This window comes from Microtus pennsylvanicus, chromosome 6, assembly GCF_037038515.1.
Source record: "Microtus pennsylvanicus isolate mMicPen1 chromosome 6, mMicPen1.hap1, whole genome shotgun sequence".
Classification (NCBI taxonomy): Eukaryota; Metazoa; Chordata; class Mammalia; order Rodentia; family Cricetidae; genus Microtus; species Microtus pennsylvanicus.
In genome coordinates this window covers 120,145,026-120,167,937 of record NC_134584.1, presented here as the reverse complement: position 1 = coordinate 120,167,937, position 22,912 = coordinate 120,145,026, and the positions used below count along the sequence as shown (strand labels likewise).

Here is a 22,912-nt window from a genome sequence, read left to right as displayed (position 1 = left end):
TCCGTGCTGGACTCTGCAGCCCAGGTTGCCTCCGAGGTGACTGTGAATTGGGGGTGTTTCCATCTGATTTTTGCCTATGAAAAACTAAGAGGTGCCCTTAAACTGGGGGACAGTGGTTCCAGGGCAGTCAGGCTAATAAGGGGTGTTGTCACATAGAGGTTTAGTTAACTCCATACGGTGGTGGCAAGGTCAGCTTCAAACTCCACCTGCTTGGGCCTCTGGAGACCTGCCTTGGAAGCTGGTGGGGGTCTGACTTATTTTCCAGTACCCAGTTTTCAGGTTCCGTGATCACAGGGCCCAAGTGAAGCCAGGGAGCCCCCGAATGGCCACAGTGCTCAGTTACTGAGGATTACAGATACCATCTTCATCCCTTCACACATCTGATCTGATGCCACCAAAAGGTCCAGGGGGCCATGCCTATCTGAGGTCAAGGCCTGGCCTTATCCCCACCCCTTCCCCCTGCGGCCTCCAGCTGAAGGAAGACCCAGCGGCTCCAACTCAAACAGCTCCTTGCAAGGTGGTGGTGGGCAACAGGGCCTGTGCAGCAGGGCAGGGAGCATCATGGCGGCGGGCAGGTAGAGAGAAGCCGGCTTGTCCAGCTTTATCAGCAAGTGGCTTAATCAGGAATTTGAGCTGACAACTCCGGACTCCCCCAGACCAGCCGGTGTTTGATGTGGGGGTGAGACTGGAGAGGCTGGAATCCTAGGCTTCAAAGCCACCTGAGGTGCGTGACTTGGTGGGGGGAGGGCGAGGAGGACCTGGCGTCCCTGAGCGCCTCCCGGACAGAAGCCGGTCGGTGGGCGCTGGACCATCTTCCCGGCGAAGTAGGTGGCCCTGTATATTTTTGTTCAAGTGGTGTTTACGTTAATGGAAAAAGGATGGGGTTACAAACAGCACACGATCCGAGTCAGGGGCCGCTGGGGACTCTATGCTGAAAGGGCCCTCGCTTGGTGTTGGGAGACTTAGCAGGAACTCCACCCCAGCCTGGGATGCTGCTGTAGGAACCCCCACTCCAACTCGGGCACCCTCCAATCCTCCCGACTGGAAAACCGTGCTGTCCAAGGCTGCACTACAACTGGATTTTCAGAGGAGAAAGGGCTCTTTAAAACGGCCCTGGGAGGGGCGCTAATCCTTCCCTGCCCGACTTTCCCTTTCCTTTTGTAATAGAATTTACCAGGGATTTGACTCCTGTTCCGCACCCAGGCGCCTCCCTCCCCCAGAGCAGTTGGTCTTTCCAAACGCTTACCCGGGTCCGCCTTCCTGAGACAATCTTTCCCCACTTTTCCTACGGACAGCTGTACCCCTGCCCACCTCTGCGCTGCCTATGGAAAAGCCCAGTGGCAGTGGAGCAGGCTACCCACCCCTTATTTTCTTCTATCAAAGGAGAACTCAGGATAAAAAAAAATAAAAATCAAAACAGGAGCCTCAGGGTTTCTCTGGGCAGTGGGTGGTGGTGGTTTATTTAGCTAGGTAGGTAAGGGGTGTCTACCAGAACCAGGACAGAGGACTGACCGGCTTTTGGAAAAGTGTCCCCAGCCCCTTTCCAGATCAGCGGACCGGGCCGGGCCGTTCTGGTTATCCGAGACAGCGGAGGGCAGTTTTGGTTATCTGACACTTCCTCTGCTCTTTTTGAGGCTGTGTTGTGCAGTCAAGACAGGCAGGGCCTCATTTCATCTCTGCTGCTGATGCCTGCAGGAAGGGGGAGCCCAGTTGGCTTCCCACCTAGAGAGCTGGACCTCAGGACAATTTTGGGGTTTTACAATCTTCTCCTTTGGGGCCTTTGCTTCTTCCTATGTGTAAAACACACCTACATAACTTCAGCAGGCCTTGGGTGCTCAGCCAGTTTAGCACCAAGGAGCCCAACGAGTTCAGGAGATAACCTTCCAAAGGAGAGAGGGGACTCAAATGACGTCTGCTTGAATGGAGGGTTCAGAAGGAGAGGGTCAGGTTTAAAAATATATATGCCTTTAATCCCAGCACTTGGGAGGCAGAGGCAGGCAGCTCTCTGTGAGTTCAAGGCTAGTTTGGCTGACCTACAAAGCAAGTTCCAGGGCAGCCAGAGCTGTTACACAGACAAACCCTGTCAGGGTGTGTGTGTGTGTGTGTGTGTGTGTGTGTGTGTGTGTGTGTGTGTAGGGGGAATAATGTATTCACTTTTGAGGCAGGTTCTTCCTCTAGAGTCGAACTGAGCGCTGACCTTACACTCACTGATATTCCCCTGCCTCAGTTTCTGAAGGAAGGAACCCTCACTCTAAGGTTAGGCATCCAGTAGGTTCACACGCTCGTGGGGAGCCCTTGCGGACCTGGCCCCACTCCTCTGCTCAGCCTCCTCAGGGCTGAGGGCTGAGCTCCAGGGGACTGGCTGACCCGTCAGTGTTCCCACCTCTGTCATGGAGCCAGTGACACCGTTGGACTTTTCTTTCTTTTTCTCCTTTCTTCCCCTTTCTTTCCTTTTCTTGTTGTTTTGCTTTCTGAGGTGGGTTCTCAGTATGGCCCTAGCTAGACTGGAACTTGCTCTGTAGATGAGGGTGGCCTTGAACTCACAGGTCTTTGATACCCTGCTCCGCTTGGCTTTTTCTTAATTGGTCATCAAAAGATCTTGGGTGGCAAGGTAGGTGTGTGGTTGTACTGGCGGAACAGCAGCGTCCTGACCTTCCCCAGATACTTATGGTCCCTAATCCCCCAAAACAGAACAAAGTGGGCGTTAAGTCACAGCTATCGGCAGCCGGCCATCTTTCAAAGACATTCTTCAAACCCGTGCACTCACTGACACCCGCTTGACAGGCTCTGGAACGCTGACACTGAGCAGCCTAGAGAAGAATCTGCAGAGGTGCAGAGCAAGGGGTCGGGAAGGGGGGAGTCCCTGTGTGGCTGCAGGCCTTGAGTTCCCTTTCGGTTAGCTAGGTTACAGCTCCGCCCCCACTTTCCAGCCAGGCTGTGATCTTAACTCAATGGGCAGGTCCTGCGTCCATCTCGGCCTGACCCGTGGCAGGTGCACTCTGCTTCAAATAATTTTGGTCTGTCCCAAGAGGTGGCTAACCTTTCCCTTTGCTCTTGGAGTGCAGTGGCTCCTGTGTCCACCGGAACTTTGGAGAGGCCAGAGTCCGGCATAAGGAAGAGCTAAGAGACTGAAGTCCCTCAGGATTAGGGTGGCCCTCATGTGGCGAGTCTGGAAACTCCAGGATGGGTCCTGGCTGAGCATCACTGGCCTCAGGCACAGCTTTCTTGTGACTCCACTTTCTCCTGGGCCAGAGACACCAGATGCTGAGTCCTGAATGCGCTGGCAGGGTCCCTTGTGTGCGCCCCAGCCATTTCTTCCATCCTGCAATTAAACCCAAGGTCAAATATCTCCTTAACGACGCTATCAGGCCAGAGCCTCATTATGGCGTATATTTAGCCATAAAATAGGGGTTGTAGTGGGCAGGGGATGGAAATGACTGCATTCTGGGAATGAATCCTTTTAGCAGAAACCAGGACTGTTATTTACCATGAGAGCTAAGTACAGGCTGGGCTTTCAAGGAGACCCAGGCAGGAGCAGCCAGCTTCCAGGCCCTTTCTGGCATTGCCTGTACCCACCACAGGCCTGGCATCTGCCTGTGAGTTGCTGTACCACTGTGGAGCAGGAGCTGGTATCCTGACAGATGCCCCCTAGGCCTGCAGTGGGGAGCCCTGAAAAGACTGTACACAGGGATTCCAGCAACAGTGTGAGAGTTAGCCAGGTCTGCAGGCTCCTGATGCTGGGCTGCCTTGGGTGGCTTACCCAGCCTCTCTTTACTGCAACAGTCTCATCTGTGATTTGGGGGAGAAGTCAAGTCTCTTCCCAGGTCCCCTGAGGGGAATGAAAGTCAGAGAACTCAGTGAACCCTGAAGGTAAGGGAGGGAGCTCCAGAAGCAGACAGGCAAGTCATTTTGGGGGTGCAGCTCAGTGGGAGAGCAGGCCTGAAGCCCTAGGGAGAAGGGGAAGGAGGAAAGAGGAGGGAGTAGAGGGTAACTTTGGACTGCTGGGAGGAATGAATGAATGAGCAGAATCTCCTGAGAGGCGGAGGAGAACTGGGGTCTAGGGTAGAGGGCTAGACTTTGGCTCCCAGTCCAGGCCCCAGGTTTCTGTCAGTTTAAGACTGGGCTCAGCAAAAGATGCTCTAAGTCACTTCCGGCCAGCCTACCACCTCCTTCCTCACCATCCTGGGCACAGGTGGCCCAAGTGACACACTGAAGGTTCTCAGCCTCACTCTGAGGGACTGGGATTGTGTGGGCAGGAGCATCCTAAATCCTGACTCTCAGGAAGAGGCTTGGGTGACCCACAAAGTACAAATATTTGGACATATCAGAAGAAAGGAGGGAGTCCCCAGTCTAAATGTTTGCCTGAGGTCTCTGGAGGTCAGATTAGTCATAGGCTGAGCCCCCTCTCCCAACACAGCAGCTGCGATCTGAGGCTAGGTCTCCAGCCAGCTAGCCATGCATGGTTCAGCTTTCAACTTCCGGGTCAGACAAGATCCCAGGTCTTCTACCATTACACCATCATCCTGCCCAGGGGTCCTGAATGCCTCAGTGGTGTGGACTGTGTTGGTCTTCTAGGTCCTGCCTGCTGGAGTCCACACATGCGTACCACATACACACATAGCGTACACACATGTACACATGCACACAGCCTCTTGCCCTCCAGAATACTCATGCAGTCTCTCCTTAGCACCCATTCTAAACCAGAGATGGGGCTGGGCCCGAACCTCAGCCTCGGTGAGTGGAGGCAGCTTTGCCACCTTTGTAGACAAGTGCACGTGCTTGACCTCGTGCGCGTGCACACACACACACAGACATACACACAGACACACACACACCCCACGTTTCCAGGGTGGGTCACTGGCACCTCTGACGTGGCAACACTGTGTGACCCTGGGAAGTAAGTGCTGGGTTCCTCACAGGTGGTCAGTTCCCACAGCCCTTCTAGGTGCGCGTCCTTTCTCTCTGTTTTTTGGGTGGTACAAGTGAGGAGTACAGATTTGAGAGGTAGAGCTGAAGGGCTCACCCGGAGAGAAGGTCTGTTCTGTCAGCTGGGCAGCCTAGGTTGCTCCTCTTGGTTGGTGTTAGGAATCAGAACAGCAGAACAGCTTCCTGGGAGAAGCGGGTGCAGAGTCCTTCCACATGCTCATCGGCACCAGAGTTTGTGCTAGGTCAGTTACAGACACATTTTTTGGTGGTTGGTGTAGTCATGGGAATTATTGTTGTGAAGTCATGAGCAGGAAGTGGTCCGGATTACCAAATTGGTCCTGAATTGCTCAGGACCTCCAAGGGGTGAGGCATGGATGGCGGCTCCGCCGACAAGTTCCATAGCTTAGTGCTAGGCTCTGAGTCCCGTCACTGGACTTGGGCCACCTGCTCCTTGTACCAGAAGCTGGTGTCTCCACATATTGGGCTGTTTGGTGGCTGGGAAGGGCTCTCTTGGTCTGAGATGGCAACTTTGTTTCCTGGACTGTTTACAGAACTGTTTTACCTCCATCAGGACGGCAGAGATGGCAACTTTGTTTCCTGGACTGTTTACAGAACTGTTTTACCTCCATCAGGACGGCAGTGCCATGGAAAGGGTACCAGGACCTCAGGAAGGAGCCTGGGTTTTCTGTTCCAAAGGAGCTCTTGTTTTCCGTGTATCCTTCCCTCTGAGAGTGGGATTGGTAGTGAGACTTTTCTGGGAGACTGGTCCAGGGACACTCAGAACACTCAGGATTAGGCTTCCCCCGCAGGCTGTACTCTACTGGAATTGGATTTGGCCCATTCTCCTGGCTTTCCAGGATCATCACAACTGATACACAGGGGGCTGAGGAGGAGAGCATCTGGCTGCTGCAACTGCATGTCTAGGGGTCATCCCTGAACATCATAGAGGCTAGTTGGTGAGGGAGGCACCAGATGAGAACATGGGGGAGGTAGAATCCTCCTCCAGGGTCACACACTGGGGAGTGATGGAACCAGAATCCAGACCAGAGGCTGAACTGGAGGCTAAGTCCTTAGTGTGTCTGGTGTTTTTTATCACGTGACCTTCAGGGGTTGAGCTTGAGTCTCAGAGTTCACTTTCCACAGCTGAAAGAGTTGGGCTCAGGATGTGTGGGTGCCAAGGTGAGTACTTAATCTATGCTCATGGTGACTGAGGGCTTCCAAGCACCTAGAGTCACAGTGTGCATGTGCGCCAATTCTGCACACCTGTTTGCATGTGTGAATGCCTGTGTGTGCACAGCATGAGTGTGTGTGGCATGCCCAGGCATGACTTTTCTGCATGCCTGTGTGCATGCATGTATATACACATGTGAATGCGTGTGTTCCTACCCATGCTTTTTTTCCCCTGAGAAAGTAGGGCCTCTGTCCCTCATAAGGACACTTCCAAACAGGATATGTCAGAATGTGACCCACATGGGGGGAAGCCAGTCCCATCCACAGACTCAGGGTGAATCCCAGCCTAATCGGAGGGTTGGGAATGTGGGCAAGGCAAAAAGGAGCAAGACAGGCCTGAGTTGGTATGTCTGATGCTGGGCTCAGTGCATGGAGGTTGAATATAGTATCCACATTGTTACATTTTATTTTTCGGTGATTAGAAATGAATACATTTGACTTTTCCCTTTCCTTCCTTCCTTTCTCTCTTTTTGAAACAGTCTCATTATATAGTGTTCCAGCTCATCTGGACTTGCTACAGGCTGGCCTCACACAGATCTGTCTGCCTCTGTCTCCTGAGCCCTGGGATTAAAAGTGTGCACCATTGTGCACAGCCAGAAATTGTTGTCTTCTTGAGCTGGTCCCACAGGGTGAACTGGGAGGTGTCTTAGTTTCTTTGCTTTTGTTTTCAGAGACAGGGTTTCTCTGAGAATCCCAGGCCATCCTGGAACTCGCCCCTTAGACAAGGCTGGCCTTGAACTCAGAGATCTGCCTGCCTCCACCTTCAGAATGCAGGAATTAAAGGCCTGAGTCACCACGTGTGACTTCAGTTTCTTTTCTATTGTTGTGACAACACACCAAGGCAATTTACAAAAGAAAGCATTTAATTGAGCTTGTGGTTTCAGCCCTGATACCCAGTCAAAGGCATAGCAGCAAGCACTCTTTTAAAACCTTAAATCTCTACCCTCCCCACAATGACACACCTTCTCCAACAAGACCACACCTTCTAATTCTTAATAGTCCCCCTAGCTGGATACCAGACACTCAAATTTGTGAGGCTGCAGGGGCCATTCTCATTCAAATCATCACAGAAGAAAACAGGGAACTACAGAGTTTATTGACCAAAAAAGCTGCTGGGTGTTGGTGGTGCACACCTTTAATTCCAGCAATCAGGAGGCAGAGGCAGGTGGATCTCTGTGAGTCTGAGGCCAGCCTGATCTATAGAGTGAGCTCCAGGAAGGGCTCCAAAGCTACACAGAGAAATCCTGCCTTGAAAAAAACAAAACAAACAAAATAAAAAGCTACCCTTCATGTGAAGAAATCCCAGGCACATAAAGTTTCCAGAAGGGCGGGGGGAGACAGATGGCTCCAGAGTTACGTGCCAGCCTAAAGACCTGCGGGCTGGTCCCCAGCACCCACATAAAAAGCCAGATGTGGTATCTGCCTCCAGCCCTGGCACTGAGGAGGGAGGTGGAGACCAGAGGGTCTGAGTTGCTGGCCAGTCAGCCTAGCTGAACTCCCCCCAGGTTCAGTGGGAGACCCTGTCACCAGAAGAAGGTGACGAGGGATGGAGGAAGACACCAGTGTCAACCTCTTCCCTCCACATGCATCAGAACAAAAGTGAACAAATACTTGTCCGTTTGCATGTGTGTGTGTGTTATGAGGGGTAAGGGGACCAGAAGGAGAGACCAGAAAGGCCTGGAGCTCTGTCTGATCCTGCAGCTGACCAGCTGAGGCAGATGCCCAGTTTTCTATTATTATTATTATTATTATTATTATTATTATTATTATTATTATTATTATTATTATCCTGCCTCTCAGAAGAGGACAGTGTTAACCCTACTTACTCTTTCTGCATCAGTCAGCACTGCCTTAGCACAGTGCCATTATCAGTGGTGGTGACTTGAAAACAGACGTATTCCCTGTAGTTCTGGAAGGGTGGGAGGTTCAGGCCCGGGTACTACATGGTAGGGCCCCCTTCCAGGGTCCTGTTGCTCTGTCACCTTCCCACGTGGCATGAAGGGGACAAAGATGCTTCCTGTCTTTTTCATGGAGACTCTAAGGCCTCTGCAGGGCTCCTCCTAGAAGCCCTACCACCTCAGGCCATCTTTGGGGGTTGAGGGTTTCCTTGTGGATACTTGGGTTGAGGAACAGGGACATCTGGCTCATGTGACCATCCCAAGGGATACACCACTCGCAATACCCTGAATAGAATTGTGTACCAATTGCACCTCACATGAAAGTGTCTGGATATTTGCAAGCTGGGACCAGAGCCTGGGATGTCAAACCAGGTACTTGGGTCATTTAATGCCTCCAGTTCATGCACACACAGCTCCCTCTTTATCTTTCCTGACACTTGGGTCCTGAGAGGTTCTGTGACTGATGCACCCCAGGTCATTTGCCCAGATGGGATTTGATACAGGGTCACCCGAAGGACCAGAGGCCTAAACCCCATTGCTGGCTCCAGAAAGAGTTCTGAAGAGAACCAGGACGTGACCACGGGACGATTGAATTACAAAGCACACCAGTACACCACCCAGCTGGAGCCTGGAGGTTGGAATTCTGTGTAGAAAACACTAAGGGGCAACCACTGAATTTAACCCTCTCCAGCTTGCGCACATCGCAAAGGATTCTGGGAAATCTAAATTCTATTTAGATTCTAGACCAAGGCTATATCTGCAAAGGGGCCTCCAGTCACAGCAGATACAGGCCTAGTGGGACTAGAGAGGACCCCCCCAAACACACTCCCAGAAGCCTGTGTCTGCTGGAGGGGTGGCTTTGGCTGTCCCACTTCTTAGGCCAGCTATCACCTTGTCTAGCCAGTACCAACACAGACTTGAGAGAAAGCATTAGTTGTTGTATTGAAACTGAAATACTACAGAGGCGTCCATAGCCGAGCTGGACAATTTTCTCAAGGTCAACGAATTCTAAGGGCCAAAGACCCTTCTAAGTCCTGCCACCCACTGGTGACCTCTCCAGATTTGAAGACCCAGAGAAAGGCCTGCTGTCATGTGTAAGTCAAAGCTGACAGTGTGCTGACGCCAGACCCCTGTACCGGGAGTAAGAATCCCCCAGGCCCCTACACAGTTCCTTCATTTTCATTGTCGTGTGGTACCCCATTGGGCAGCAGAGCCTTGGATGACCATCTGTGCACATTTCTGTGCGGATGGAGTTGGGTTGCACAGACCGCCTCTGTAAGTCAGGATTCTCTGGACTGATTGAGCTGGGCGTTCCTTTGTTCCATGCAATGTCGCCTCAGTGAACTGCTTTCCTGTGAATGTCCTGCCACCAGCATAGGTTGGCACACCTGGCCAGGTACCCAGGGTCACAGGTGTCCCCAGCTAAGGGAATGGAAGCAGAGGGACCTTGTGTGTGTGAGATACCAGCAGAGGAGGGCATAGTGCCGCAAACAGGAGTGGGTGAGGTGTAGAGATGCCCCAACATGGAGCCAGGGCAGAGGAGTCACCTCAGAGATACGGCGCCAAGAGTCTGCTGCCTGGGATCTTGGGCAGTTTTTCATGCTCTCTGCATTCTAGAATGTACGAGGCATAAAAACAGGAGGGGGGTGCCTGTTTATGGGGAAGAAGGAAAGAGGCCGAGGCAGGAGGATCATTGTAAGTTTGAGGCCAGCCTGGGCTACAGAATGAGACTCTGACTTAAAAAAAAAAAAGAAAGCAAGAAAATAAAGATCTCATGTGGTGTTCTTTAAAATAAAGTGAACATTTAAACTTGATGTTTGAGATGACTGAAAAAGAGACATTGAGGCAGGTATGTGACTGCATCTTCTTGTGTGGTCCCCAAAGAGCCTGGAGGACAGACCCCGAGTATGCCGGGCTGGAGATCTATGACACATCCTTCAGGATCCACACAGCTGGAGTCACCATGTCCCAGCGCAGATAGGGTTATGGTCCTGGCTTTTTAGCCAGTTTAGTAAAAAGGTGACACAAAAAGCTTATTAATCAAATTATTTATATGTAGAGGTCAGAGACCAGCTTGCAGGAGTTGGTCTCTCTTTCTCTCTCTCTATCTCTATCTCCCTCTCTCTCTTCAGGGTCTCAGTGTGTAGCTCTAGCTATCCTAGAACTCACTATGTAGACCAGGCTGGCCTTAAGCCCACAGAGATCTGCCTGCCTGCTGAGTGCTGGGGTTAGAGGTGTGTGCTACTATGCCCAGCTGGTTCTCTCTTTGTGCCATGTGGGTTCCAGGGATCAAACTCAGGCTTGATATCAAGCACATTTAACTTCTGAGCCCCCCACCCCTCCTTTTTCTAGAAAGGGCTCATGGTGACATGGGTGAGGTCATCTCAGTGAGGAATGCCGAGGATAACTGGGGACACGGGATGCTGGAGTGAGGCAGAACAGTTCCAGAGTCGCCAAAAGGACTAGGTGTGTGTGCCCTCACCTTCCATCTCCTGGCCTCCAGGGCAGAGAGAAAATAGGCTGGGCTGTCTGAGACCCTTAGAGAGAAAGGGAGAAGCTGGTCCCAGGAAGCTGGCTACAGCGAAGAACCCAATTTCCATGTATTGTTAAATAAAAGATGAGTATTGTAAGTCATGGGTGACAGATGAAGTTCATAGACCCCGGTTATTGTCCAATTATTACGTCAAATGTGATGGTAAAGATAAAACCCGGCACGGCGTGGGGCCACTTGTTTTAATTATTTTATCCCTTTAAATAACAAATGTGGCTATAACAAACAAGAGAAGTTATTTTTCTTCAAACCAACAGAAAGGAGTCAACCCACTTCAGTGATGAGCTTCCAGGCACTGTGGAGACAGCATGAGGCAGAACTTCACGGGGTGGGTCTGTGGGGTTTGGGGTTTCGTTCCTTTGAGGCGTGGGTGTGGAGCTTTTCCGAGAAACGAGCCCTACGGTAGTGTGCCGTAGCCACCATGTTGTTCCTGCCCTGGCTGATATTGCTAGCCTAGGAGAGTTCATGCAAAGTTTGCCCCCCATGAGTCTCCTTGTGGGTCTGGGGACAGATTTCCCTCCTTCAATATGCTTTAGTGCTTCTGTTGGGAGGATGAAACACCCGAGGCTTGGTGCTTTATCAGGAGGCGAGGTTGATGGCAGTGTGTGTGTGCATGTGTGTGTGTGTATGTGCGTGTGTTCTAGTTTGCTTCCTGTTTCTCTGATAAACACGATGACCAGAAACAGTGTGGGAAGAAAAAGGCATTATTTGGCCTAGGCACCCCAGGTCAGAGTCAGTCATGGAGGGAAATCAGGGCAGGAACTCAAGGCAGAAACCTGGAGGCAGGACCTGAAGCGGACCTGGAGGAGTGTTGCTTACTGACTTGCTCTCCTTGGCGTGCAGCCACGCGGGGGCCTCATCCACAGTGAGATGGGCCCTCCTCATCAATCACCAACCCAGAAAATGCTGCCCAGATTTGTCTGTAGTCGGTGTGGGAGAGGTAAGTCCTCAGCTGAGGCTCCCTCTCCTCAGATGATGCCAGCCTATCGTCAGTTGACAGATGAACACTAACCAGCACGGGATGTGGTGAGGTTAAAGCCCTGGCTGTGCCGTGCTGTGACTAATGGCATGATGGTGGCAGTGGGTGGGAGGCGGGGAGGTGGCAAGGTTAGATAGCAGCAGGGATACTGAGAGGAGCAGCCTCACTTGGTGGCAGTGTGCTTTCCTACGGCTCCTCTGCACGCTGTGTTCCCCCTGACACAGTCACCTTTCCCTAGGAGCCGTCTCTTAAAGGACCCAGCTCTGCCACACAGAGGACCCAGCCTCCAGCACATGAGCCTGCAGGAAGGGCAGTGTCAACTTCAGGACCTCTACCTTCCTGTCCACCTAAGGGCAGAGCTCAGGGGCAGAAGCAGAATCAGGAAGCATAAGGCACACACCGATCCAAGCGCAGGCTTCTGGGAGTCTTGAGACCTATTCACAGGGTACATCGCTAATATTCATGCCCATGCACAGCAGCTTTCTGTCTGGCGTACCAGACATCACACACGGAAGAACACAGCAAGATAGACCAACAGGCGGACAGGATGCAGAGTGACCAGAAGCAGACCAGATAACACATGAGGGGCAGTGTTGGGGAAACGGTGCTGGAAGATGATGGTGATTGATACTTTCTGGCTAGACCTTCCTGGATCTGCAGAAGCATGGAGCCAATGTCTACATGTAAGGGGTGGTGGTTCGTAACAGGCGGATGCCTTGGATCCCATCCCTTCACGCAGAAAGACTTCTCACCTGTCCAGGCACCAAAGTCCAAGAGCAAAATGCAGACTTGCTTGTGTCCTGGCAAAGGCTTAGTACCTGTCTCTGCAGATGGTGGAGAGGGATTGAGGTGGGGGTTCGGGAGGCGCTGGAGGGAGCACGATGAACTGTTCTACCAGAGTTGGTACTTGCTGGGTGACTCTGATCAGGTGTCAGCACCGCATCTGCCATGGTTGCTATCCATCTTCCCTGTAGGCCCAGTCTTAAGCCACTGGGGAGGCCTGTGTCAGCTATCAGGCCGGGCCCCTGGCTCCTCAGTCAGTGTACTTATACGTGTTGTTTATTAGAGTTTATTTTGACATTCTCTAGGACCAAGCTTGGCATAGTGACAGAGTCCCAGCCTTCACCACTGGCCTTTGTGCCCTTCTGGTAGAGCTGAACCCCGCATGTGGGATGATAATGGGGCCATCACATGTGTGCGGAGAATGAAGACAGCCACAGTAACATGCTGAGCATCAAGGACATATTATGCATCCACAGCCTTCAAGCACTGTAAGTACTAACTCGGGGCTGTTGTTACACACATTGCTCAGAGTTACAGGGCCATTAGGTGGAGAAGTCACAGTCAGGCAGGTGATTCTCTATTTCATCTTGGGATGCCACTTCTCCATGTCACACTGTGCTGACAGCCAGAAAGGTTCCCAAACCTTCGAGTACAATCAAGAGGGCAGATCTCCTTAAAGTGGAGAGTTGGATCCCAAGCTCCCCTTTCTGGAACATTCTGAGAAGTCACCCCTGCTCCTTACTCTGGAGAAGCATGGAAAGAATTTTCTAAATGCCAGTTTTGTTTATTTCAATCAGCTGTAGGTTGGCTTCGGGCTCACCCAAAGACGGCATAATACCCCAAACTTTCTTCCTGCCGGATCCAACACAAATCATCTCTCAGTTGGGTTGGGGGGGGCTCATGCTTTGGGTACCACAGGCCAGTAGCCTCTGGGGGGAATGCTGGGCAGAGGTAGGAGTTCTAGAGATATGAACCGTATGCAGCCCCACAGTGAGAGTGCAGTTTGTCCCCAGGTGCACCTGCAGGTGGTAACCTGGACAACGGTTCTGTGACTGATGCTGAGGTGATAAGAAAATCCACCTCCACCACGAGCACTGTGTTTAATCAGCCCTCTCCAGCACGCAAAGCTTTTCTTTCAGATCACAGGAAGAAAGGTACACTGCCTGGCTTGCTGACTGGGCTTTCCTTCTGAGTACCTTTTATCTAGTGGCCCGCTAGGGTTTGGCCAGAGCCCTGCCGGCCTTTGCAACATCCCAGGTAGGATGGCCTGAGTTCCTGTGTTCCACCCTGCTGGCCTTCTCCAGGCCCAGGCTGAATTTCCTTGGGGACAGAGTCTGCGTTGCAGATCAGTCTGGGAAACGTGAGTCTCCAGCAGAACTCAGCGCTGGGGAAACCGCTGCGAAATTACTCCCTTCCTTCTCTGGAGGCCAGTGGACAAGAGAGCATTGTGTAGGGTCAAAGCCCTCCTGTCACAAAGGGGCCTTTCAGAGACGCTGATGGGGCGGGACCCCAGCGGCCTGGGCTCCTTGGGACATGCCCTGTCTTCCATGCGCACTGGGAGCTGCATGTGTGCGCATGTGTGTACATAAGCCTAAGTGTATGCATAAACCTAAATGTATGCATGCATGTGTCTGTGTGTACATGTGTGTATGATTGAGTACATGTGTGTCTGCATGCGCAGTCATGTATGTGCATATGCATGTAAATGGGTGTGTTTGCACATGTGTATATGTGTGTGTGTGCACATATGTATGCTGGGGACAGGGAGCTGTGGGTTTGTGTATTTGCTGTAAATACAATAGATATAACAGAATACCAAAAGATTTCTGTGGTAGAAAGTTATTTCCTTGTTGGACCAGACATGGCAGAAGGGGTAGACGGTGTGACTGGATTCCTGAAAGGTACAAGCGAGGCTGTTAGCCTCCGAGTTCCCAGCTCAGTTGTGGATAGGACAAGGTAGGGCTAAGAAATGTGACTCCCTGGCCTGAGGACTCTGGATTGGTCAGCTGCGACACAAGTTGCCCAGCAGAATACTTCTCCACCCTGGAAAGAGCCAGACACATGCTCCTGAGGGAGGGGGGGTAGGCATCTGGGATGAGATAGGCTTCGAGACTCCCAAGTTTGGATGCTGTGTGTCCCCGCGCATGCTCTGGGGTAGCTCTGCAGTGTGATTGCATTCTGCAGGGCGTGGCCTGCTGAGTGCTGATGGCTCCCAGCACAGAAATGATTTGGGGCATTCTTGGCGAATACTCCGTCCCTTCCCTTGAACTAAAATGTTGCTTCCATTTCCCTACAAAATGGCTCCAAGACCAGGGGAAGGGCAGCCTTCCTTGCTGCCTTGGTGAGATGCTTGCTAGGACTGGTGGCTTCTGGGAAGGAAATATGGAGGGTGGGAGAGAAGGGGATGTCTTCAAAGTGCAGTGACTAAGATCGTGGGCTTCACCACCTGGGAAAAATGCTCTGGCCAGGGGCAACATGATGTAGCACATAATTCCTGCAGTCTGGCCCACTTTGGCCTCTGCAAGATGAACAGAAATTACTCCAAATATCCAAACTTCTCAAGCAGTAGTGCAGAGGTGGAATATTCCCTCTGGAGCACTGGCCGCCTGTGGACTGGCCCAGAGTGAAGCTGATTCGTGGTTCTACCCCGGATGCCATGCAGAAGCTGCCTTACTTAGGGTTTCTATTGCTCTGAAGAGACAGCAGGACTATGGCAACTCTTATAAAGAAAGACATGGAGAAGGAGCTGAGAGTCCAACATCTTGACCTGTAGGCAACAGGAAGTGAACTGTCTCACTGAGTATAGCTTGAGCAGAGGAGACCGCTGTCTCTTGTGGTTTTACACAAGTGTGTGTGTGTGTGTGTGTGTGTGTGTGTGTGTGTGTGTGTGTGAAGAGTTTATGGATTTTATCTCTCATTGAATTTATTCATGCCAACCTGCCCCCATGATTTGCAGGTCATAAAAAAGAAAAAACCAAACCCCGTAAGATCTGACGTGATATGTCATCCTTTGTCCTCATGATCTGTGACTTGTGTCTTTTTGCTTCTTTTTTGGTCATTTGATATAGATACAGACATATATGTAGATTAGAGGTAGGTATAGATCTATGTCAACTGTATTAGCTCCTTCAAAGGTGCTGCTTTGGGCTTCCCTTCTTTTTCTTCTTTCCCCTATTTCCTTGATTTTCTTTTTTTTTTTAATGTTCTCTTTATTATATTTGTTTGTCTGTTCACATGCCAGCACATGTATGTGGGGGTCAGAGGTCAGCTTTGTGGAGTCAGTTCTCTCACCACATAGGTCCCAGGGACTGAACCCAGGTCATCAGCCTTGGCACCAAGCTCCTTTACCCTGCTGCGCCATCTTGCTGGCCCTTTACTGTTTTCTCATCTTTGCCCTCCCTTCCTTTGACCTCGCGTCTGGCTTGCTTCTCTCTTCTCTTTCCTAACACAGATGCTCACACCACCCGCTTGAAAGTCGTCCATAGCTGACATGGTGTCAACCATGTCTCTCTCTCCAAGGATCCGGTTAGTCACACACAGTAAGTTAGCATTCACTCTTCTCTGCTGCCACTGGTCTTGGGGGATCATATCTCTCCTGTGCTTGCTTCTGTGAGCTGTGAATATTTTTGCCTTCTTTTTTAAAGAGCTTTTTTTTCTTCGACAGGTCTATACATGTACACAATGTATGTTGCTCACATCCACGTCAACAGCCCTCTCACTGCCCTGGGTTTTCTCAATACTTCCTCTTCTTCCTCTCCCACCTTTTCCTCCTCCTCCTCTTCCTTCTTCTCCTCCCCTTCTTTACGATAACAGAGTCCAGTTAGTGCTGCCCAGATGCATGCGGGTATTGGCCATCCGAGGAGCACGGGCAGCCTACCAGCTGCCACACCTTTCAGAAAGATTGCTCCTCCATTTCTAGCAGCCATCAGTTGTCAGTAGGTTCTCAGCCAGGGATGGAATTTTATGAGCCCCTCTCTTATCCACACTAGAATGCTGACTGGATTGTAGGTCACCATGGTTGCTGTGAGTTCGTAAGGGCAGCGGTGATGCCATGTCCAGAAGACAGCATGTCATAGCCCTCCCCCAGCATCCAGCTTTTACATTCTTCCTGATTCCCCTTCCACAATGCTCCCTGAGTTCTGCAGGGAAAGGATGGATAGAGATATCCCATTTAGGGTTCAGTGTCCATAGTCACTTATTGTAGCACTAACCACTACATTGCAAAGGGAAGCTCCTCTGACCAAGGTTGAGAGCGGTGCTGGTGTAGGGTGAGCAGGATGTAAACAGAAATATTTAGGAGGCAATTTGATTAACATGCCTATTTAACCAAGCAGCAGTAGAGGTTTCTCCCCTAGGGCCTGTGGCCTGACCTCCAGCTTTTGACCAGGTGTCCTAGACTTGAATTTCTTCCTCTGAAGCTGACCCCATATCTCTCAGAAAGCAGTTGGTTTACCCCACAACTGTCATACTCTGTCGGCACGGGCAGCAGGTCTTCGGCTTTGTTCCTTACCGTCCAGCTATCCTGAAATGCTCTAGACAGCACCCCTTGCAGCCAGAAAACCAGCTGTACATTGAGCTCCCTGTGACATGTAACAATGTCCTACCACCCATCCAGCAGGCACTAAGTCTGGTATATGCTTCTTATGCACTCAGAAAAAAATGAGGCACCTACGACTCCTGGATGATTACTGTGTGGATTCCCTGAGATCAAGATGATGGGTAGAATTGGATCAGCCTTTTAATTGTACTCGTTTCTCTTGTTCATGTATTCCATCAGCTGAGGATGGGATTTAAATCGCTCTAGTAGTGTAACAGGTTTGTGTCACTGGGATGATCTGAATTGAGGATCAGCATGATGGGATTCACAATTACCATGAAAACAAGCCCCTGGGTCTGCCTATCAAGAAGTTTCTAGGTTGTGTTCACTGAAGTGGGAAGGTCCACGCTGAATGTCAGCAGCACCATCTCATGGTCTTGGATCGTGGGCTGAATAAAGGAGGAAGTGAGTTGAACACCAGCGCTCATCTCTTCCTGCTCTCTGACTGGGGATGTCATGTGACCAGCAGCCTTGCGCTCATGTCACCATGCCCTTCCTACCAGGATGGACCGTGTACCCTCAAAGTGTGAGCTGAAATAAACCCTTCTTTAAGTTGCGTGTGTCAGGTATTTTTGTCCTAGCAAAGAGACGTTGACAGATACACTGTAGAGTCGCATACCTGTGCGTAGTGTTTGGGGTGTGCACACTCCCACCCGCGTCCCGCCTGTCTCACTCTTTTTTTTTTTTTGGTTTTTTTGAGACAGGGTTTCTCTGTGGTTTTGGAGCCTGTCCTGGAACTAGCTCTTGTAAACCAGGCTAGTTTTGAACTCACAGAGATCCGCCTGCCTCTGCCTCCCAAGTGCTGGGATTAAAGGCATGCGCCACCACCTCCCGGCTTCGCCTGTCTCATTCTTAGCCACCTTTCTAGAAACTCACTTTGATTATTTTAGAGTTCGTAAGATAAAATGCAAATTCTGTCATTGACTGTCTGTGTACAGTTACCTCCCTTCCCAAATTAGTGTGTTGTGTATCCTGTCACATGATCAGACACTGCCCTTACCCCTAGGCCGCAGAGCTCCTTCACTGCCTTTGGGAAGCAGCTTCCCCAGTCACCTGGGCTTGCATAGCTAGTCCAGCACAGCCGAGGGGGAGTGAGAGCTGGAAAATGCCACACACGTCTGGTGCCGGACTCCAGGTCCATGCTGCAGACTTTAAAAAGGTCTGTGGCAAGGAGGAGCCACCTCTGGGAGTGGGAGGGAAGCCCTGAGAGGGTAGGCAAGCCTGTGAGCAAAGCCTGAAGCTTCTAGATCTTGCTTGAGCAGGGCGCTGTCGTGTGCAGCCCTGGCTCTTCTTTGCAGCAAGAGGAGGGGGGTCAAGAGCGCAGAGCGCTGTTGGCAGAGGAAAAAACATGGAACGCCCAACCACAGGATTCCCAAAAACATGGCTAAGCATTCATTTCGCTAACATGTTAGATGGCACGCTGGTCTCCGCAGGCTCATTCCTGGACTGGAAACAGTTCCCCAAAGCCATGTGATTCCACATTCCCCCTGGCCATGTGCAGATAATGAGCAAATCTGCTTGGGCTGGCCCTGGCCTTCTAGCCATCCAGAGCCAGGCATTCCCCAGCCCTGGGCTATGCGTGCCCTTAGGATACATTAGGCACCCTCCTCTGCCCTGTCCTCTTGCCCTTGGTGAAGACCAGGCCGTGTGTGCGTGCTCAGAGGGGTTCGCCACAGGGCCACAGTGGTGCCACCTCCCAGCCCTCCAGCGTCTCATGGAGGACTGGCTAGAAGAGGAGGGTGACTGGGGTAGCATCTGCTAGGTCTTGACTCACAAACACTATTTCCATGGTTTTCTTTGAAAGACACACATACAACCAAACCGATTTTAATTAAAGATCTTGTCTTGTGGTCAGGAGGCCACAAATGAGAGCGGCGTGGCTTTCATGTGCGGAGCATACCCAGGGCTGAGCCTGTTTCCCATAAAAGGACACTTTTGCCCCCAAATGAGAAAACAGTTTGTTCTTCACAGTGTGGGAATGCTGCGCCAAGCGGTCTTTTGCAAAGTCTGCAGTGGAGGGTCTCCCGTACCAGCCTTTGTGGATGCTGAAGTAGCTGCAGCCCTTGTCAACCTCCAGTGCCTGCTGGACTCGTGCTCGCCGAGATCAGACACACGGTCCTGATGGCTAACTAAAAAACAGCCAGAACCCAAGTCAGTGCCCCCTGGAGCTTCCAGGGTAGAGTGCCAGAATGTACGTGCCTTTGTTTGTTTGTTTGTTTGTTTTAAACCCCTAAAAATGGGGGTGGGGTGGAGATGGCTCAGAGGTTAAGCATGCTGGCTGCGCTTGTAGAGGCCCGGGTTGGATTCCCAACATCCACAGGGCAGCTCACAGCCATCTGTAACTCCATTCTTAGGGCATATATAATGCCCTCTTCTGGCCTCCATAGGCACTAGGCAGGCACATGGTGCCCATGCATGCAGACAGGCATAACACCCGTGCACATAAGATGGATAAGTAGAAGTTTAAATTTTATTACTGTGAGTGTGTGATGTGTGTCCAGGTCAGAGGGCAACTTGCAAGAGTTGGCTCTCACCACTGAGTAGCCCTGCCCAACCCTGTTATTTTTTTATTTTTATTTTTTTTGCTTTTTCGAGACAGGGTTTCTCTGTGGTTTTGGTTCCTGTCCTGGAATTAGCTCTTGTAGAGCAGGCTGGTCTCGAACTCACAGAGATCTGCCTGCCTCTGCCTCCCAAGTGCTGGGATTAAAGGTGTGCGCCACCACCGCCCTGCAAACCCTGTTATTTATTATTATTATTATTATCATTATTATTAATTTTGAGATAGTTTCTGTGGTTTCACTAGGTTATCTGGAGAACAGTGGGGACTGAGGAGAGAGGAGGCGAGACCCAGGGTCCAATATTCTGGGACTAGCCCCTGGTCTGGTCTGGGCTGAGGACCTATGAATGAGGGTGAGATCGGTGAGCACCGTGCAGTGAGCTTCACGCTGGGCACCGTGCAGTGACCACAAAGCTGTGGGCATTGTGCATTGAGCACCATGCTGTGGGCACCGTGCGGTGAGCACCACACTGGGCACCGTGCCATGAGCACCGCACCACAGACACTGTGCCCCCCCACCCTGGTTTGGAGCTGTGGTCAGGACTTGCCCTCACACTCAGGTGGTTCCTCTATCCTGTACAGGATGACATGCATCTTATCAGAGGCTCACAACCTTTCCCTCTGACACGGGACAGGTGTCTCAGGTCTGTTTCATAAGGCAGAGCAGAACCTCTCAGGTCCCTAGGGGTCCAGAGCGTCCCCACAGGGCAGTTACAGCAGCAGCACTCTGTCTGTAGCCAGAGCCTCTTACACCCACTGTGGCCTCTGGTGGATGTCAGTGGTCTCCAGGTGAAAACAGCAAAAGAACCAACAGAAGCAAGAACGAAGACTCCCCTGTCTCTCACACCAAGGCCACAGGGCTCTGATACTTCTCCTCCATGGCACCTTCAAGACAGTTCTATTTGGTTGTTCTTCAGTGTGGACCTTACGCCTCAGCACACAAGAAGGCTACTTTAGTGCTGTGTATCCTCTATTCCAGTCAGCAGGAAATAGCACTGCCTAGAAGGAAGAGTAGGGACTCCAGTCAGCTGTAGGGGTTTGTTTGATGTTTTAGGGATAAGGCGACCACATTCTTACCTTGGTCTTATTAGCTATACTGTGGTCAGATAACATCAGCTACCAGCAAGGGAGCTGGGAAATGTGGTTTCATTTTGGGCTGTCCATATTTCTGGTTACAGGGACTATTTCTGTGTTCCCGTGTGTCCCAGCCAGGGCTGTGAAAGGGCTTCCATAAGTGGACAAATGTGTGTATGGTGTACCAGAAGGTCGGACACAGGGCTAATTGGGACTCACTGCTCAGTCCCATGGTGTGTGATGGGTCAGGGTATAACGGGATGGCTCGGTAATACTCATTTCACCATGGTAAGGGTGAGGACATGTGATCTACACAGAGGACTTGACCTTCCCAGCAGCCAAGGGCTCTCTGACTCTGCCCCAGTTTGCCTGGGCCATTTCAAGATCCCACCATCCTGTCCAACACCAGGCTGGGCCTTGCAGAGAATGTCCCAGGTGACTCCAGTGACGGCAGACAGCTGTGAGGTGGGATCATCTACGATTGAATTAGCAATAGACGCCCCCCAAAAAAACTTCAGCAGATGGGAGGTCCAGTCACTTGTTATGGGGGTGCAGAGGATGGCTCCATAGTCTTGTGAGGGGCAGACTTACTCCTGAACACTCAGCCAGACCAAGAGGCAAGGAGGCAGTCAGGAATTGCCCACACACTTCCACCAGACGGAACTGCGGCTGCGGCTCCTAAAGTCCCACGTGGGGTCTCCACATGCAAAGGACTCAGGTTGCCTTCTGTCATGGCAAGAAGGTGACAAAGAGCCTTGTCTTCACCCTCTGTCCTTGGCAAACGTAGAGGGGAGAAATCTGAGCTCTAGGAGGGACTTGGAATTCCTCTGGCCCACTTCTAGTTTTGACGCTGGGAAACCGAGGCCTCGATGGTCAAGTGCGTTTTTCAGAGGCCCGAAAGAGTTAGGACTAGACCCCAACCTTCTGATGTCATGACACTTACTTCCATATCAGATTCCTGGGAAGGCTCTGTTGCCTTCTTGCCTCAATTATGCTTGGGCCCAGAATGAGCATGCAGGGCTCAGGAGTTCACTGTCCTGTTGTGAAATTCTAGTTCCAAGCTCTGTTAATTCTGTCTCTCTTGTTTGTTACAGAGAAGGACCCCACTCAGGACCCCACTCAGGACCCCACTCAGGACCCATTATTTTCTCATGGGATGGTACAACTGACTGCCTGTTGGCATCTTGCTTCCGCCTGTGGCACAACCGTCCACTCTGGTCCCAGACTTCTCTGACCCACCCGCGTCAGCGCCCCGGGGCTCTCTCTGGTAAGTCCAGCTTACTGCAGCAGCAAGTTACTAGGGAACCTCTGCCAAGAACAGAAACTTCGAGGCTCAAAAAACTGGGTGACCTCAAGAAATGAAGAGACAGCTGAACAGAGGACATTCATGAGCCTGGGTTCCAGCTGGGGTGGCTGACGGGAGACTACTGACGTCTTCCGTGTGTCTGCACCCCAATAATGTAGCTCTCCAACTCCAAGTCGGAGTCTGGGAATGTGGCTCGTTTGACAGAGTTCCTGTGGGGCATGCAAGGAGCCCTGGGTTCCATTCTTAAGATGGCATAAACGGTGTGATGGAGCATGCCAGTAATCCCAACATTGGGGAGGTAGAGGCTGAAGCATAAATTCAAGGTTATCCCGGGCTACATAGTGAACTTGGGGTCAGCCTGGGCTATATGAGACCTTTTCCTTAATAAAATGAAATCCCAAGTCGTGTGGAAGACCTGCTCCAAGCCTCTGCATCTTACCTTCATTGTTCCTCAGGAGCAGAGAGTGGGATACCATGCCAGTAATCTTTGCCTGCCTTTCCTTTGAGGGAGGTGGGTGGGCGGGCTTCCCAGAAAGCCTGCTGTGCGGTGGAGGGAAGGGGCTCACAAGCTTGGCCCCTGATGACTGTCCTTTTTCCTTGTTTGCCTGATAATGGCTGCATTTGGAAATAAATGACACTCTGTCCTCACATCTGCTCCAAATTTGTGTTTCAGAAACGAGAGCGCTCAGTTGCCTGGTATCACACGGCACTCCCCTAGCCTGGGAGTACGGAGCTGATTGGATGTCCCACCCAAAAGGAGAGGCGGTTCAAGCTCTTTCCAGGAAATTGAGTGGAACACCCAAACTGACATCCTATATTAAATACTATATTTGTGGAGTTGTTCTGGAGAGTTCCCTGGCATCCGACATCTGGGAGAGAAATTTATAAGTGGGGGAAACTGAATGCCTAGTTGGAATGAGGCTCATCAGAGCTGGGAAATTAGAACGTCACTGTGCACTGGTCAGGAGGGCTGTGCAAAAAGGTAGGGCTATTAAAATATGATTAGCCCAA

The 22,912-nt window shown here is 51.3% G+C and overlaps 1 long non-coding RNA gene across 1 annotated transcript in view; it reads left to right on the top strand.

Moving 5' to 3' along the window:
* The window catches only part of LOC142852993 (uncharacterized), a 31,085-nt gene extending 8,521 nt beyond the window's left edge, over positions 1-22,564 (top strand). Inside the window, exons 2-3 of the long non-coding RNA XR_012911046.1 lie at positions 12,673-12,855; positions 21,690-22,564. This is a non-coding gene — a long non-coding RNA (uncharacterized LOC142852993). The remainder of the gene's footprint in view (positions 1-12,672; positions 12,856-21,689) is intronic.
* The last annotated feature ends 348 nt before the right edge of the window (positions 22,565-22,912 follow it).